The sequence below is a fragment of the Protopterus annectens genome, chromosome 2.part0, assembly GCF_019279795.1.
Source record: "Protopterus annectens isolate FY-2018-M chromosome 2.part0, PAN1.0, whole genome shotgun sequence".
NCBI lineage: Eukaryota > Metazoa > Chordata > Ceratodontiformes > Protopteridae > Protopterus > Protopterus annectens.
In genome coordinates, this window is record NC_056728.1 from 163,638,094 (window position 1) to 163,654,311 (window position 16,218).

Here is a 16,218-nt window from a genome sequence, read left to right on the forward strand (position 1 = left end):
GCTAATGATTGGCAGTAGATTTTTATGTGCCGAGTTGCCAGCTCTGACGCACATACTTCAACAAAGGTACGCCCATTCACACGTCTCTACACAGAAGACGCTCTAGCTGAGAACCGAACGCGACAACGTCTTACAGTGAGGTGACAACGCTACCGCAGCACCACCACCGCAGTCTGAGTACAAATCTGAAAATCCTGGCTACACCTTTGGGTGGAAATGGTGCGTATTTTTAAGATTTTGGTATTGGCTTCATCAGTTTACCCAGCTGGAGAGATAAGGTCATGGCCCCAAATTGTTTGGAAACCTGTTTTGTACTGAAATACAATACATTAAAGCCCTAATGGCTTAAATTAATAAACTCCTTGGTTGAATTTATTGTAACGGCAGATAGGTCTGTCATCTTGATGTTAATCTTGTCTGTTTTCTGCTACAGAGAATTTGTTTTTGAGAATCTTTGAAAATATACTAGCATGACATCAGACTATTACTTGCTAAATAAACATACAATTTAAAAGGAGAAAACCATGAAACATATGAAGAAGAAATGGCCTTACCTGGGACAATTAGTGACTGGTTAAGGTGATATGGAAACGTTGCAGCATAGACACATTTTTTGTCCTAGTTCAAAAGGGTAATAAAGGAAGGGTACAAAGGGACAATGTTCAGAAAAAAAAATGTTTTAATCAGTGTATTAGTGGTAGGGAACTACTGCTTCTGGCAAGTCAGGAGGAAAAGATGTACAGAAAAGCCAAAGTAATAAAAAAGGGAATGAAATGCTGGAAAACATAATTCCTCAAGCTGAAGCTTTGACACCAATCTTTGTTTACAAACAAAACAGAACGAATGTGCTACCTGAGGGTCAGGAGTACATATGGGAATTTGCTGAAGAAACTCTAGAATCTTTTCAACCATACCTAAAAGTCATTTCCCAAATTTCATCCAAGAGTTAAGGATCAGTTAATTAAACTAGCTAAATGTAATTGCTACTTTACCCCATTTATAACATAAATGTAACTACTTATTTTTCCCATCTGTATCCACTCAGCTTACACCTGGCAGTTAGCAGAGATGACCAACTCTTCGTGTTATTAAAAAGCTACCTCCTGTGGTGCAGGACATGATTCCCGCGGCCTTCATTAGCCTGTTATGCAACTTTGAGCAAATGACTTCCTAGTCACTGCATTGGAGCAATTAGTAATTTGGGCAAGGCCTCCTAATGGTCTCCTGGACTGCATGACTAGTAAAGAAATATGAACTGTTTACTATGCTGCTTTCACAGTCAGCCTGCTAGTTATGTTTTCCCTAACTGTTTCTATCCACGACACTCCACCCCTCAATTCTAATACCCTACTCATGTATCCTCCATTCCTTCCCCTTTCTTTTCTGCCCCCTTCTCTCTAGTCCAGTATGTTAATACTGCATATCATACTCAAAAACAGTGTAAGTGCATGGCATTGCATACAGTCCTATCTTCTGTTATTTACCTGCACTATTATTACAATTTTGTCTTTTTTCTCTCATAATGGTATTTTTGTCTTTTTTCTACCAGGCAGACAACAATCCACACAGATAATAAAAATGTTATAATCATTCAGAATTACGGAGATAGATCATGGTTCTGGATCCAGGAAGTATTCACTTTGTTAGCTTTGAATAAAATGCAGAATGTTTCTAAAAGTAACTCAGTTTGTACGGTGCCATCACAGTTCTTGGCATGAGGAATTGGTACCACATAGCAAGATGATGGCATACTCAAATACATCTGAAACAGAAGGGTTAGAAACAAAATAAATCAGCACAGATAAATCCTTTCATTTCACTTTTAGGAAAACATTCTGAATAAGATGGTCTGAAGAAGCAGTGCCTATTGCAAAAGCGCGTATCGATTTTGATATTTATGTTTTATGGTTTATTTTATTTTATTAAAAGTTTTCCACCTAAACAGCCTTGCTTTCCTATTATTTTGTATATTTTGGGCATTTGGCTGGTGTGCTGCATTAGTTTAGATTTTGCTGTATTCTGAATAAGACCTTGAAAAACAGTCTTTCATCGTGTACACAGCAGGACACCAAATAATAAACACAGCTGGAAGAGCGTTCATTCCAGAGAAAGTGAAGTTGACAGAATGAGTGATTTCATTATAAGATAATCAAGGGTCATAAAAGTGATATATTTTATTTGAATTTTATAACACATTTTACTATGTCATGACCTATGGGGTAAAAAGATTGTACTGAAGCTGTGGAAAGATAACCAGGAGGACATCAAAATGCCTCAAACAAAGGACATAGTATGCCATAATGTTGTATAGTCCTGGGCCCCATGTAATCACTTGGGCTCCAGAAGCTTAAAACAGAAGAATTATGTTCAAGATTCTCAGAATGGCTACTCTGCACTGACTGAAGGGAATGATGTATTTATCCAAGTGGGGTACTAGGAAGGCAGGAATGGGAGATGAGAACATTTAGCAGCATGGTGTGTGTAGTCAGCTACATGTTTATTTATGCACTTAAACCAACTGTGATTGAAATTCAAGAAGTGATAATTTGTCAACATCAGATACAAACCAGGAAAGAGAGATCTTGGATACAGATTTACAGATGGAGAACACAGTGAAGTAAATGTTCTTGGGCTAGCAGCAAACAAAATATGGAAAAAAAGAATACTCTAAGAAAAGTAAACAAAACTAGTGAATGAAATAACATTCTTCTGGCATTTAGTGGAGCATTACCTAAAATGCTGTGTGACATCTGCATAGCTACACAAGGAGGAACAGAGAGAGATGCAGAGAGACACAGAGAGAAAGAGACACCATGTGGGAGGAACAAGTACAAAAAACAACCACCACTATTAAAATGAAGGAATAAAGGGGACTGGTGGCAGGATTAAAATATGAATATTCTGAAAGAATGGCAAGGAAGGAGAGCATGATTTACAGCATACAAATCTATTAGTGAGATCCAAATGGTATGGTGTGACATTTTGAGTGTAAATGTATTCATGGTAATTTGATACTATGTCACAGAATCATAGGAGGTTAGTAGGCTAATGACCCTGAGGCCCTTACAAGCCTAGCCATGAGTTTATCCCCCCAAAAGAAACCTCAGTCAGCACCTGTCAATGAGGTACACAGGTGGAACCCCTTGGACAAATCTGTGGTTTCCCATCCAGTCATCAAGGTTGTGCTTAAAGAGGGTCAGCAAGGTACTCTGTTTGACATAAATGGGAAGTCTTTTCCAGAGATGGGGCATCGTCGGGGAGACAAACCTGCCTCTCCAGCAGGTTTTGTTGATGTTGCATACTAGATTTAGGCCTTTTGAGTGGGTAATGCATGAGGAGTTACTCTTATGGATATGGCACATCTAGAACAGGGTCTGAAATTGCGATGTGGGCGAGACACAGATAATCTCTGAGCAATCTGTACGATACCGAGTAGATTGACAGTGATTTGAGCCTGTCAACGTAGGACAAGTGTTGAAGGCCATGGATTCTCTTTGTGAGGTATTTCTGTGGCCTTTCCAGTTGATGCAGGTATTTGGAGAGGTACATACCAAACGGGGCGTTATATTCAATTATAGGCCTAATCAGGGAGGAGTACAGAGAGGTAATAACCTCCTTTTTTCTGGATGGACTGCCTTTACTTATGAGATGAACCTAGTAAAAGGCTATTCTGACCACTGCCACCACATGACTGTCGAACGTGAGACTGTTGTCAATCTGAGTATACAGATCACTCACCACAGGTTATGTGCTTAGGGGGTTGCTATTGATGTGGTAATGAATAGGGGCCATGTTTTTGCTGAATGGTATGATAATAATTTTTTTTGCACTTAACTTAAGGCCATGACTTTGACACCAGTCATTTGTTGCTGTGATACCCTCTTGCAGTATGTTAACATCATTTGGTGAGTCAATGACAGCTCCCAACTTACAGTCATCCACAAACTTGGTCAGCCACAGGCCTTTTATCTTTCCCTGGACCACTGAGAAGTAGATACCAAACAGTAGGGGTCCCAGGACAGATCCCTGGGGAATACCACTAGAGACAGGTCTGCTTTCGGAGGTAGAGGTGCCTATTTTGTCCTTGTGGGTCCTATTAGTCAGCCAGTTGACCACCCACCTGATGAGATAGGTATTTATGCCAAGTTGCATTAGCTTTTTCGATGATGCTCGAGTGGGGGATTGTGTAAAAAGGCCTTGGGCAAGTCAAGGTAAGCTATGTGTACTGATTTTCCCTCATCCAGGGCCTTGGTGACAGTCTCAAAGAAGTCAACCAGGTTCAACAGGCAAAATCTGCCCTTGACAAATCTGAACTGGGTGGGGTCAAGTGCTTGGAGATTGCCTTTGCCCTTGTTTGAGAGATCCATAATAATACGCTCCATAGCTTTACAAATCAGACTTGTCAAGCTAATGGGGAGATAGTTTCCAGGGTCAGTAGTGGCACCACCTTTGTGCAAAGGGGTGACAATGGCAGTTCTCCACTTTGCTGGAATGAAGCCTGTACTTAGGCTGTGGTACAATAGGGTGCTCAATGGTGACGATAGTTCTTGCTGGAGATGGTGCAAAATACAGCCTGAGATACTATCAGATCCCATGAAAGCTGTGTTCTTTGCCTTGGGTAGGGCTTTTAACACTTGATCTATGGAGATGTGAGGTGCAGAACAAGTACAGGGGATGACGAATGGGCCTTTGGGAGGGACAGGGGGTGAAGTTTATGCTGAATCTATCTGCTAGTAGGTTAGCTAAGTCAACTGGATCAGTGTAAGTGATACCATTGAGTAGTAATTCAGAACAAACATGGGCTTTGCCATGGAGGTTTCTGACATAACTGAAGAAGGCTTTGTGTTTTCCCTTTGTTTTTAACTAGTGATATAATTTGCTTGTTGAGGCTAAGGAGGGAGCTTTTCCAATTTGGAATTTGTTTCTTTTTACCCTTGGACAGCAGTTTTTTCCTTTTGTTGTAAAGTCTGTTGATAGAGCACGTCCACCAGACAGGTTTGTGTTTCCTTGAGGAGCAGGTTTTAGTTCTGTTGGGTATGGCTGAGCCCATGCAGTTGTACAGGTGTTTATATACTGCATTGGCATACTGTTCAGCATAGTTGTCTGCATCTTCTGAGGGGGGCAGTGGTGTGAAGCTACTGATACCCTCCCTTAGGAGGTTGTAGTCAGCTTTTGAGAAATCTTTTACCTGGTTACAGCTGGGGGAGGGGCTGAGTGGGATAGAAACTTCGAATGAGACAGACCAATGATCTGATCTCACCAGGGAAGAACATACTATGGGAGGGTTGCAGTGGTCATTCATGTTGGTGTGAACCAAGTCTGGAATGTTATCTCCCCTTGTGGGGATGAGACGAGCTGGTCTAGTGCGCTAGAACTAATAAAGTCAAGGAATCGATGGGTGAGCACATTAGTGCAGGAATAGTTCACCCAGTCTATGGTGGGGTAGTTGAAGTCACCAAGGCTCACGGTGCTAGGGGTTATATTGATCAAGTCAAGTAGATCCAGGTAGGAGGAGTGGGTATCCTGAGTCATGGAGGGGAGTCTATAGCTGGCTATAATTTGGATGGGTGTCTTGCCAACTGTCAATTGCACCTGGGGTAATTCCAGTGTGACATGCTGGCAAACCAGTCTGGAGGTGTGCCTATCCTTAATGAAGATAGAGACTCTACCACCCTTAGTCTTCCCAACCTCATTTTGGGGTTGGAATTTGTGGAATGATATATAGCCTGGTAAGGTAGAGGTGCACTCCGCAGTCCTGAACCAAGTTTCTGTGACTGCACAAACGTTGGCATCTTCCAGTGCGAGGAGAGCCCTCACTGAGTGCATTTTCAGGTTAAGGCTCCTAGTGTTAAGCAGCATGACATTCAATTTGCTTTTTGTTATGGGGGAGTAATAGCAAATAATGTAGGAAACACAGTATCATGCAAAAGGCAGAACCAGCATGGGATATACTATACGAAGCAGTATTTTGTTCCATGGTTCAAATAGGAAAAGCGGAACAACGCATGACAAATAACAGCAGAGTTAAGACATGACCTATGAAGGACTAACCTGATGTTTTAGTCACATTTCTAGGTGGGCTTAAGTAACCCTGATTGTGTCTCATTCTCAGTACAAGTACATAGACCATGCATTAGTAATGAATGACAGAAGGATGCATTTTGTTTTAGTTTTTTACATGAAGGACACAAGGTAATATGGGAGCAAAAGTCATGCAGAGTATCTTAAACAACAACACTAAAGAAAAAAAGCAAAATGACATGTTCTTTTTGAAGTTAATGACAAATCAATCTAAGCAGTAATGTAGACACCTAAGCAAGCCAGACTATTGATTTTGAGCATTGTCCATAACCAATTAGCTGTACAGTGAAAACAGAAGTACAGCATAAGTGGTTTTCTGAGACAGCTCTGAAGCCGTTCCTAAGTAGAAAGTATCACTTGCTTATTCTCTTTGTGAGAAGTGACCTTGAATGCTATCAAGTATGCAGGTATTTTCTGTGCAACATGCAATGGACAGGGTACATGATCAGCAATGCTTTCACAGACAGTATTGTAATCTATAGATATGTTATTCCCATAAAATGAATTATAAACCAGCAGACACATTTATTAACTGTGCAATATGAATGAAATCCCTTAGTGAAAGCACTAAGACAGCTGTGGCAAACATTGTGCCCCTTTGTGATTTGTACTTCTGTTGCAGATTTCATAAACTACAATATAACACAGCAGAGCAATAACTAATGAGCAAGGTGGATATGGCTTTGGGGTTTCAGGTATAAGTCTGCCTTTGTATTCTCTATGTAGAATGTATGTGGTCTCCTCATGTACATGTGAGCTTACTTTGGGTACAACCATTTTCACACAGCTCATGCAGGCTGAATACTTAATATATCAGCATGACAGGTAAAATGCCTAATATAAAATGTTCCTGTCTCTACCTAAATAGATTGATAGATAGATAGATGGACAGATAGATAGATAGATACAGAATTATAACAGAGGGTTATGATTGGGTCTCCAATCATAACCATGTTATTATGAGTTTGAGAAATTCACCTCAAGAGTGAAGTACAAGAGGTGAATCTTGGCATCCATGTCGAAAACATATAATAAGGGGTTAGGATTGGTGAGATGATCATAATTCTTTGTAGTGCAAGGAGTTGTATGTATTCCATTTATTACCACTTACAAAAGATAAACAAAAAACAGAAAAAAAACCATGAAGTGTTTTACTGGCTTTGAAAGCCTGTAAAGCACTTAGTGAGTGTTATGTTGAGGCAGTAAGTAAGGTAAGTGAAGGAAAAAGTCAGGCCAGTTTTTAAATTACTGTATAACAAACTGATGTCTGTAAAGTTTCACCAACAGAAAATATGAGGCATCTGGCATAGATGAGAGCAAAGTAATGTCTTGTGAGACCCATCACCTAGCTGTAACAGTGCTTAGGGGTATGTAACGATTGTTGCACATCTCTGAAAGTATTGTGGTGGTCTGGTCTCGCACTATAGAAGCATGTAACAGGGTTTTTTCCCAGATTTTGGAGTGTAATCATGGCACTCCATGCACTACATATGTATTGTAGCATAGCATAACAACTGACATTAAATAATATAAACGATGATGCTATAAATATTGTACATAAAACTGTTGTGATCACTTGGTAACAAAAAAAATGTTGCTTTATATGGAGCTATTCCTTTAAGAAAGACAGGTGGTTTGTTGCAGCGATTACAGTAGGTTCTCACAATTTCATTGGCTATTGAAGCCAGTCATTGCTGAAAAAAATGAAGGACTGAAGTCAACCAGTTCAGAGCTATTGACCTTTCTTGAAGGATGATTTTGTGCCCAGAGCAGTAGTTGTGTTAAAGCATTAAAGCAATTAAAAACATGGAAAAAGTCACTAGGAGGAATCTGGACATATTTCCTGTCAATGCAAAACCAATAGAGAGAGCTGCTGAGAAACTGAGAGAGACTTCTTAAAATAGATTTTCCCCAGGATTCAGTATACCCTACGTGGTTATTTTTTACCATGTGCGCATCACTCTGCAATGGACATGTGGGCATGAACAGTTTTCAATTCAGTAAACTCCGTGTAAAGGTGCACAATCATGAGCAATCACGTGCACACTGCTAGAGTCCATGTAGCTTCTGTGGCATGCAAATCACCCCTGAAAAGCTGTCCTCCATGTAGCTCCTGGCCATGTAATCAAAAACTTTTTAAATACAGCTGTGGAAAGTAGTCTACATGGAAACCAAACTAAGTAAAAGTGATCATAACACCACACAAGTGAAATTAAAAAGTAAGAATAGACACATTAATATAAGTTAGTCATTCTTGTTCTAAAAAAGGGTGAATGACAGTGTTAACAGTAATTATTAAATAAATGGAAGCCTCACCCCCCCGATACCACTATACCAATAAGTAATGCATACATCCTAAATATAAAACGGCATGAAAAACAGCATTGACACTGTAATGTAGGCATATTGAGTATGTAGGTTGTGGAACACAGTAAAATGTAAGGAAAAATGGTTGTCCCTTTTGTGTTGTGCATATCTCTCCCCTACAGTTCCCCTGCCTACACGGTTACTAACCATGTGCAAGAGGGCCTCTCTATATGGTTACTATGCAAATTAGGTCCACACATCTTTGATTTACTGAACCACTAAAAAGTGTAACTGTGTAGGGCAGACCACTTCATGTAGGGAGTCCTAGATTGTTTTCGTGCTGCGGCGCTTAGCGCAATCTCTGGAAAATGAGGAATACATGGCAACTATCTGTCTAACTGATATGTAACTATTTCTATAGCCCCATGTGTTTATGCTTGGGGTGGAGTACAGAAGTGCAAGGTTCGAGTACAGGCCCTGCAACCTTATTTACCATTTTTTTTTGTCATGGGTGCATGCAGGGGCACTTGGTGGTGCAATGTGAATACATAGCAGGTGTCTGTCTAACTGATATGTAACTATTTCTATAGCCCCACATGTATATGCTTGGCCTGGAGTATAAATGGTGCAAGGTTTGATTAGAGGCCCTGCAATCTTCTTATTTACTTTTTTTTTCTTTGCCGTCAGTGCACACAGGGGCGCATAGTGGTGCGATGTCGTGTAATGGCTGAAAGTACACTTAATACCTGCAAGTAAGATACAGCAGAGGCAGGTGATTTTCAGCACAGTGCTATTCCACAGGTTAAAAAATAGCCAGGTAGACTCAAGTATATTTTTTAATCCATACTGCAATACCATTATAGTACAGTCAAGGAACTTTTAACCTGAAACAATGCTAGGGGCTGGTGAAGCTTTAATTCATATGTATATGGTACAGGTTGAAGCTGATGCTGTTGGTGCTTATGAAAATAGGCCTAGGTGGAGGAAGAAAAGAGTGTTCAGGCCCAGGATGATGTTTCACGTGCTACATGATGTGGAGATTGTAGATTGCTATAGAGTGGACAGGGGCACATTACAAGAACTCTTTGAGATCTGCCACCCTCACCTCAGACCCAGAGCCAACCCAGGGGAACATATCCTAGTGGAAACTAAGGTATGTGTAGTCCTTAAGATATTAGCTACAGGTACCTTTCAAAGACCAACTGGGAACATGATGGGCATGTCACAGATATCAGCATCCAGGATCCTACACAATTTCTTGGATATCATGGTCATGCATGCCAGTGAGCACATATGTTTTCCTCGTAGGTCTGACAAGAGCGCCAGCAATACGGTCCACTTCTACCGGGTAGTACACTACCCTGAAGTACTGGATGGTATAGACTGTACTCATGTAAACATCAAGGCACCACCTGGTGAGCGGGATAGAATCTACTATAGCCGCAAGGGGTTCCCTTCCATCAACTGCCAAATCGTATGTGATGTCAAGAGAATCATCTTGAATGTGTGTGCTGGCAACCCTGGCAGTTATCATAACTCCCATATCTGGCACACATCACAGCTGTACCAGATGTTTGCTAGGGAGACATCCAACATGGATATTTACTGGGGGATGCTGGCTATGCACTGAAGCCATGGCTGATGACACCCATCAGAAGTGCACACACACCCACAGAAGAATGCTATAATGAGGCACATACTTAAACTAGAAACATCATTGGGCATGTGTTTGGGCTGCTGACGTCATAGTTCAGATGCCTAGACACATCCAGTGGAACCTTGCAGTATGATCCATGTACATGTACTAAAATCTTCACAGTATGTCCTGTGCTACACAATCTGATCCTGTGGAAACAGCTGAAGCACGATCTGCAAAGGGAAGGGACACCCATCCCTCCACCAACACCCAGCAGAGGCACAATCACAGGAGTACTCAGAAGGCCAACCATCAGCTGCTGTGAACAGAAGCAGAACTAGGTGTGCACAGTATGTCCTTGCTTAGGTAAGAGACAATGAATAGTACATTCACTGACCACCTGAGTGCCTAATACCATTCTCCAAATCACATACATCGATTAAAATTGATACCAGGTGAATCATAACCTTTATCTCCACATATAATGACTGTGGACTGCTTGCATCAGACAGAGTCAGCCCTGAACTAAAACTGTTGTCAACTACTTGAATTGCAAGGTACCTCACAAACATTCCTCTCAACTGGACATATTGCTGCACAATGTCCAGAATCTGGCCTTATATTTTTGGTCCATTTTTCATAAAGATGTGTGGTGTTATGGAAGATTACTGGCAAATCATTAAAGACTGAAGTTAGAAAATAACGACAGACATCTGAGTGTCAGACTTCACATCCTTCAGAAATTTCATGATAATTTAGAACCTAAGCCAAAAACCGTAACTGCCCAAAGCCACAGGACCTGGATCTCTCCAATACAAATTTTTGACTCCAAATGAGTTAAATGCAGAACTTTATTATTCAAAAATACAAAAACGAACGCCAACAAAATAAAATAAAATTCAAGCACTTTCGCTAAAAGGAATTAACCGGCGGATGTTTAGTTTGGACCTTTTTATGGTAACTATTGATATTATTGAACTTTTCCCGAGTATTCCTCATTTGGTAGGACTGGAATGGTTTAGGCAGGTACTTACATTTGACACCAGGTTGGATAACAGCATCACCAACCTAGCGGTAGCACTTATGGAAATAGTGCTGGAAAACAATTTTATTTATTTTAACGGGGAGTTCTACTGCCAAAAGAAAGGTTTGGCGATGGGTGCACCTTGTGCTTCACTCTACGCCAATTGTGTACTGAACCACTGGGAACAGAAATATGTTTTTGACACACCATGGAATGAGTTCATAGTACACTACACCAGGTACCTGGACGATATCTGCTTGCTATGGAAAGGTACCAGTAATGACTTAAATAAGTTTTTGGAACACATTAATAGAAGTACTGAGTTCTTGAAATTTACCCATAGTATTGACCCAGATAAGTTAAACTACTTAGATGTTACACTGTTTAAAGACTACGAGAACCACTGTTTTCAATCGAAATTATATAGAAAAAGTACATTTTCTAATGCGTATCTTCATTTTGACAGTGGGCATCCCTTCTATCATAAGAAAGAGATAGTTAAGGGCCAGATTATTAGGGCTTCTAGGATGTGTAGTACTTTGGAGACTTATTTAGAGGAAGTTAACACCCTTTGCACCCTTTTTAAAGAAAAGGGTTATCCGGTTAGCCTGACTGATAAGTTGACAAAAGAAGTGACTGAGAATAGAGACACGAAATATCATCCTCTGTTAGGGACTGGGATATGCAGTCCAGATCAAGAGATTAATAAGAATTGTTTGGACTTTAAGTGTAATTTTATTCACACTTTTTCCTCTAGTTCCCATGAAATAGAGCAGGTCATCTCAAGGTATTGGTCTATATTATCTTTGCATGAAGAGATAAAACAATTTATCTCATTGGAACCTCACTTTGTTAGAAAAAGAGATGTAAATTTAAAGGAACTTTTTGAGACAAATAGGAATTCATACAACAGATCCAGCTAACTCAAGGTGGGTACACACAGGTGTGGTTCCTGTAAACAATGTACCTTTATGCTAGACCAAGACATTCTATTTATTCCCTCTAGGAAATTTAGGTACAAATTCACTAAATACTACAACTGTGGGACTAAAGGAGTGGTGTACTTAGGGATTTGCTTACATTGTCACAGTTTTTATGTGGGTAAGACGGAGAGGCATCTTAGAAGAAGAGTGTATGAACACCATTATGATATCTCTAAGGGTAAAGAAAACAATGCCTTCTTCAAACACTCACAAGTATGTGATAAAATGGAGCTTAAGTTTACCATTTTAGAACAAGTGACACCAGACCCACGGGGTGGTAATTGGGAAACTAGATTAGAGTACCGTGAATTATTTTGGCAATCAAGGTTGGACGCAGCAAGACCGCCTGGGTTGAATGAGACCATCAATATTAGTAGTGTACTGAAGTTGTGGATGGCCCGGTTATAACACTGTAAAGACCATACAATTCTTTGGGATATGAATGTGGGTGGAGATGAGTTTTAGATCTAATATTACGGTATTATAGGTAACTTAACGAGTCCACACAAATTAAAAAGGTTTTTAAATGGTGCTTTTTAAAGGATGATCTTTCATTAGGGGAGTTGGTAAAACTTCATATGGGTTTAGTTTTGGTATTATTGAAATGCACGTGATGTATATTTGTATAATGAGGTTTTTAGACTTTTTAACATGTTTTATAATGCAATGTATTTTTTACGAAATGGGCATGTGTTCAATAATTTGAGGGGGTGGAACTATCATGTGACTGGTTTTGAGTATTTAATGAGCCTCAATTGCAATACAAAGTATCACATCCTTTGAAGAAGCTCGGTAAAAAACAAGCAAAAGCTCTTGGATTTTATTTTATTTTGTTGGCGTTCGTTTTTGTATTTTTGAATAATAAAGTTCTGCATTTAACTCATTTGGAGTCAAAAATTTGTATTGGAGAGATTCGGGTCCTGTGGCTTTGGGCAGTTACGGTTTTTGGCTTTGGTTCGTATAATTTAGAACCTGTTATTTTATCAACTTTCTTAATTTGTAAGCACAATATTTAACAAGTGTTCCTATTTAAGTGCTTTTGTCCCACTTTTATTTATAGCTTTGTCCACATGTCATGCTCTAAGAGATTGAGACATATGCTCCTGAACCCGGGCTGATTGTTTAATGATATTATGGCATATTATTGATTTGTTTATCTTGCTACAGTAATCAGATAAATGCTGTTGAATATCCACAGAAATAACTGTAACATGTCACAGCAGAGTAAATGTGTTCATGTACACGTTCCCATTACTAAGTAGTATGCCTCATCCATTACAGATTCACACAGTCAGCCCTCTCAAAGGTAATGAGGAACACTGCATGCCTCCAGTGTAACACCATGCCTTTGCAATGGTAAAGCATTACACACAACAGTTATAAAGTGAAAACAGTACCAAGATCACATGACAGGCAGGATGCAGAACAAAGAGAGTAACAAGTAACACATGGAGAGAGTAACATATATTTCACTGTGCCATGCCAGGACCTCAGCTGTGATCACAAAACTAACAAAAGGCTAAGATTCTTTGACATATAAGAGTAACTGAGGTTTGCCTCCCCCCACACAAAACAGTGGGGTTCCCTTGTTTGACCCATACCAGTAACTCATCTGTGATGCCAGTGTACATTGTGTTCCACTTCATCATGTAAATAATGCTTGTACTATTGTGTTGCATAGCTGTTCCTGTGGCAATGAGGAATAAGGCATCCATCCTGTCTTCTGAAGATCCATTACTGTGTGGGTTCAAATCCCACACTATGTAGACATTTGTAATGTGTACTTTCATTTTCTGCTGTGGGTTAACATACCTAGCTTTTATGCATTTCACTTCTTTTCTCTGTTTCACTTTCCTTTACTTATGGGATAAGGAATGTAGGAGATGTCCATGTCCATTACTAGTATATGTCAATCCTATGGTAAATTGTCTGAGCATAGTCAAGCAAGACACATATTGTCTTCTGATAAGAACAAGGCCATTGCTTTGTTTGTAGCAGAAAACAAAAGGTGTCATGTTTGGCTCTGTTCATCTGCTTTGCATGGAGCGCCAGATCGCTAAAACTGGACAAACAAGCCCACCTAGGAAGCAGATTGCCAAAAATAGAAACCGGATATATTCTATTATTGCCCTTGGTCACTGTAAAAACCAGGCCAAGAGTTCAGACTCAGCTGGTGGACATGCTCACTGTGGCAATTGCACACTACTAATCTACTTGCAAAGAGGTGTAATTCGCAAGCATGCACACTTTGCTCACCATCGCACAAACCCACTGTGCTATGTGACTGTATATATGATGCTTCATTGCTGATCTATATTGGATATTACATTTGAAACATTACACAATAAGGTCCACATGTAACCATGTCTCATATATTTACAATACATCAATATGTTAGCCACCTCCCCACTCCCCAAAAACAAATCAGTAGAACACTGGGGGCTCGCTCCTTTTTCCAAACATGTATCAATCATGCTACCAGTTGTAATATTTAGTGTAGTAGCTTCCACGTGGACAGGTCTACTTGTTGGTGCTCACAACCATGCTCTGCTAACATTAAAATCCAAGTATGGTCAATAAGGGTACTCCTGTTGCTACACTTATAGGGTTATTAACAGAATACCGCTATTAAGTTAGTAACCTCATACAATGCTATGAGACCATGTGGTGAGGCAGGACCCACAAGCTGTTGTTCACTAAATGAGCTGCTGATGTCATCTGCTAATAGTACTCTTGTACTCCTGTAAAAATCCAACTTGTACCATGGCGCTTGCATTAAGTATGTTCTGTAGTCCATGCACTTAGACAGGTAGAAGTTCTATTCCCACTGCAGTTAAGAGTGTGTGTGTGCTTTGTCAGTGGAGTACGCCTGGTACTCTACAGTTACTTCACCAAGGCCATGGTTTCCCAGTATTTTGATACTTGCACAAGCTGACACATCTGCTTCATGCAGTCATTCCAACTTATTGTCATCCACATGGACTGATGATGTCACCTACTATAAGTTCATTTCCCACTATTTTGATACTTGCACAAGCTGACACATCTACTTCATGCAGACAAGTATTTGGTCCTATATGCAGTTTGCTGATGTCATCAGCTATATGACACATTTGCATATGCATTAATCATACAAGTGCATATTCAGACAATGTACTGGAGACCATCCATCCATGACCTCATCCTGTACCACACATATTACATTGACCTACATTTTAATCTATCCACATACCTCATCTTATGGTTTCTAATCTCTAAATTATGTGGATGAGAAAGGACTGTGTTATTTAGAGGTACTCCATGTGTCTGGTGAGGTTAATGCAAATGCTAGCTTTATACTTGTATTGGTGTTTTGCTCATTTTTCACTACAGTGCTGTAAGACATAGCATGTTCACAGTCGATATGGGGGCATACAACTTTGGACTGTTACATTCTGACACCTGCTATTGGGTGTCATGTTTTACAGTAGGCCATGAATTTGCAGGGGGACCATAGTCAAGCAACATACCTATCCATGTCTTTTAGAATATAAACTGAACATATATGAATAATATTTCAGTTTGTACTCAACTCCAGTTTCAATATCTAGGACATTGCATACGTAGGCCTTTATGTACATCTCTTATCAAAATGTGAAGACAATGACAGTCTAAACAGTAGAATATTTACAGGACTATAGTATACAGTTAACATATAGTTAGACATGTGAAAAATTGTGATATACGTATATATACACCTAACATAGTTCCAACATATTACCGTATCATACCTCATACAGACATCAAATCAATAACTGCTCCCCAGTGTAAACTGCTATAAGTGATAGGGCCTACAATGTGAAGTGGAACAACAGGTAGGTTGCAGTTGTCCTGTTTGCACACTGCTGCACTCAGACAAAACATCACATAATGGAAACTACAGAGGCATGTCTTTGAAAGGCTGTAAAGGATGCCATGATATACACAACTTAATATGATGTCCTTATCCCTCTGAGAGTGATCTGCTGGTGACTTACATTTCCAAGCTTACATATAATAACTGTGTAGATTAAAGATGACGCCCAGTGGATGTAAGGCAGATTGCAGTACAGTTGTGATTTTCTCCTCCAAAACAGTAATCACTCACAGCTGCAATCCATTACTAATCTACAAGCTATAAAAAGGCAACTCTGTAGGTAGTCAAGATG

At 39.9% G+C, this 16,218-nt stretch overlaps 1 protein-coding gene across 1 annotated transcript in view; it reads right to left on the minus strand.

The window, feature by feature from the left end:
* Nucleotides 1-16,218, minus strand: part of CNTNAP5 (contactin associated protein family member 5) — a 4,019,360-nt gene that overhangs the window by 1,683,660 nt on the left and 2,319,482 nt on the right. The window lies entirely within an intron of this gene.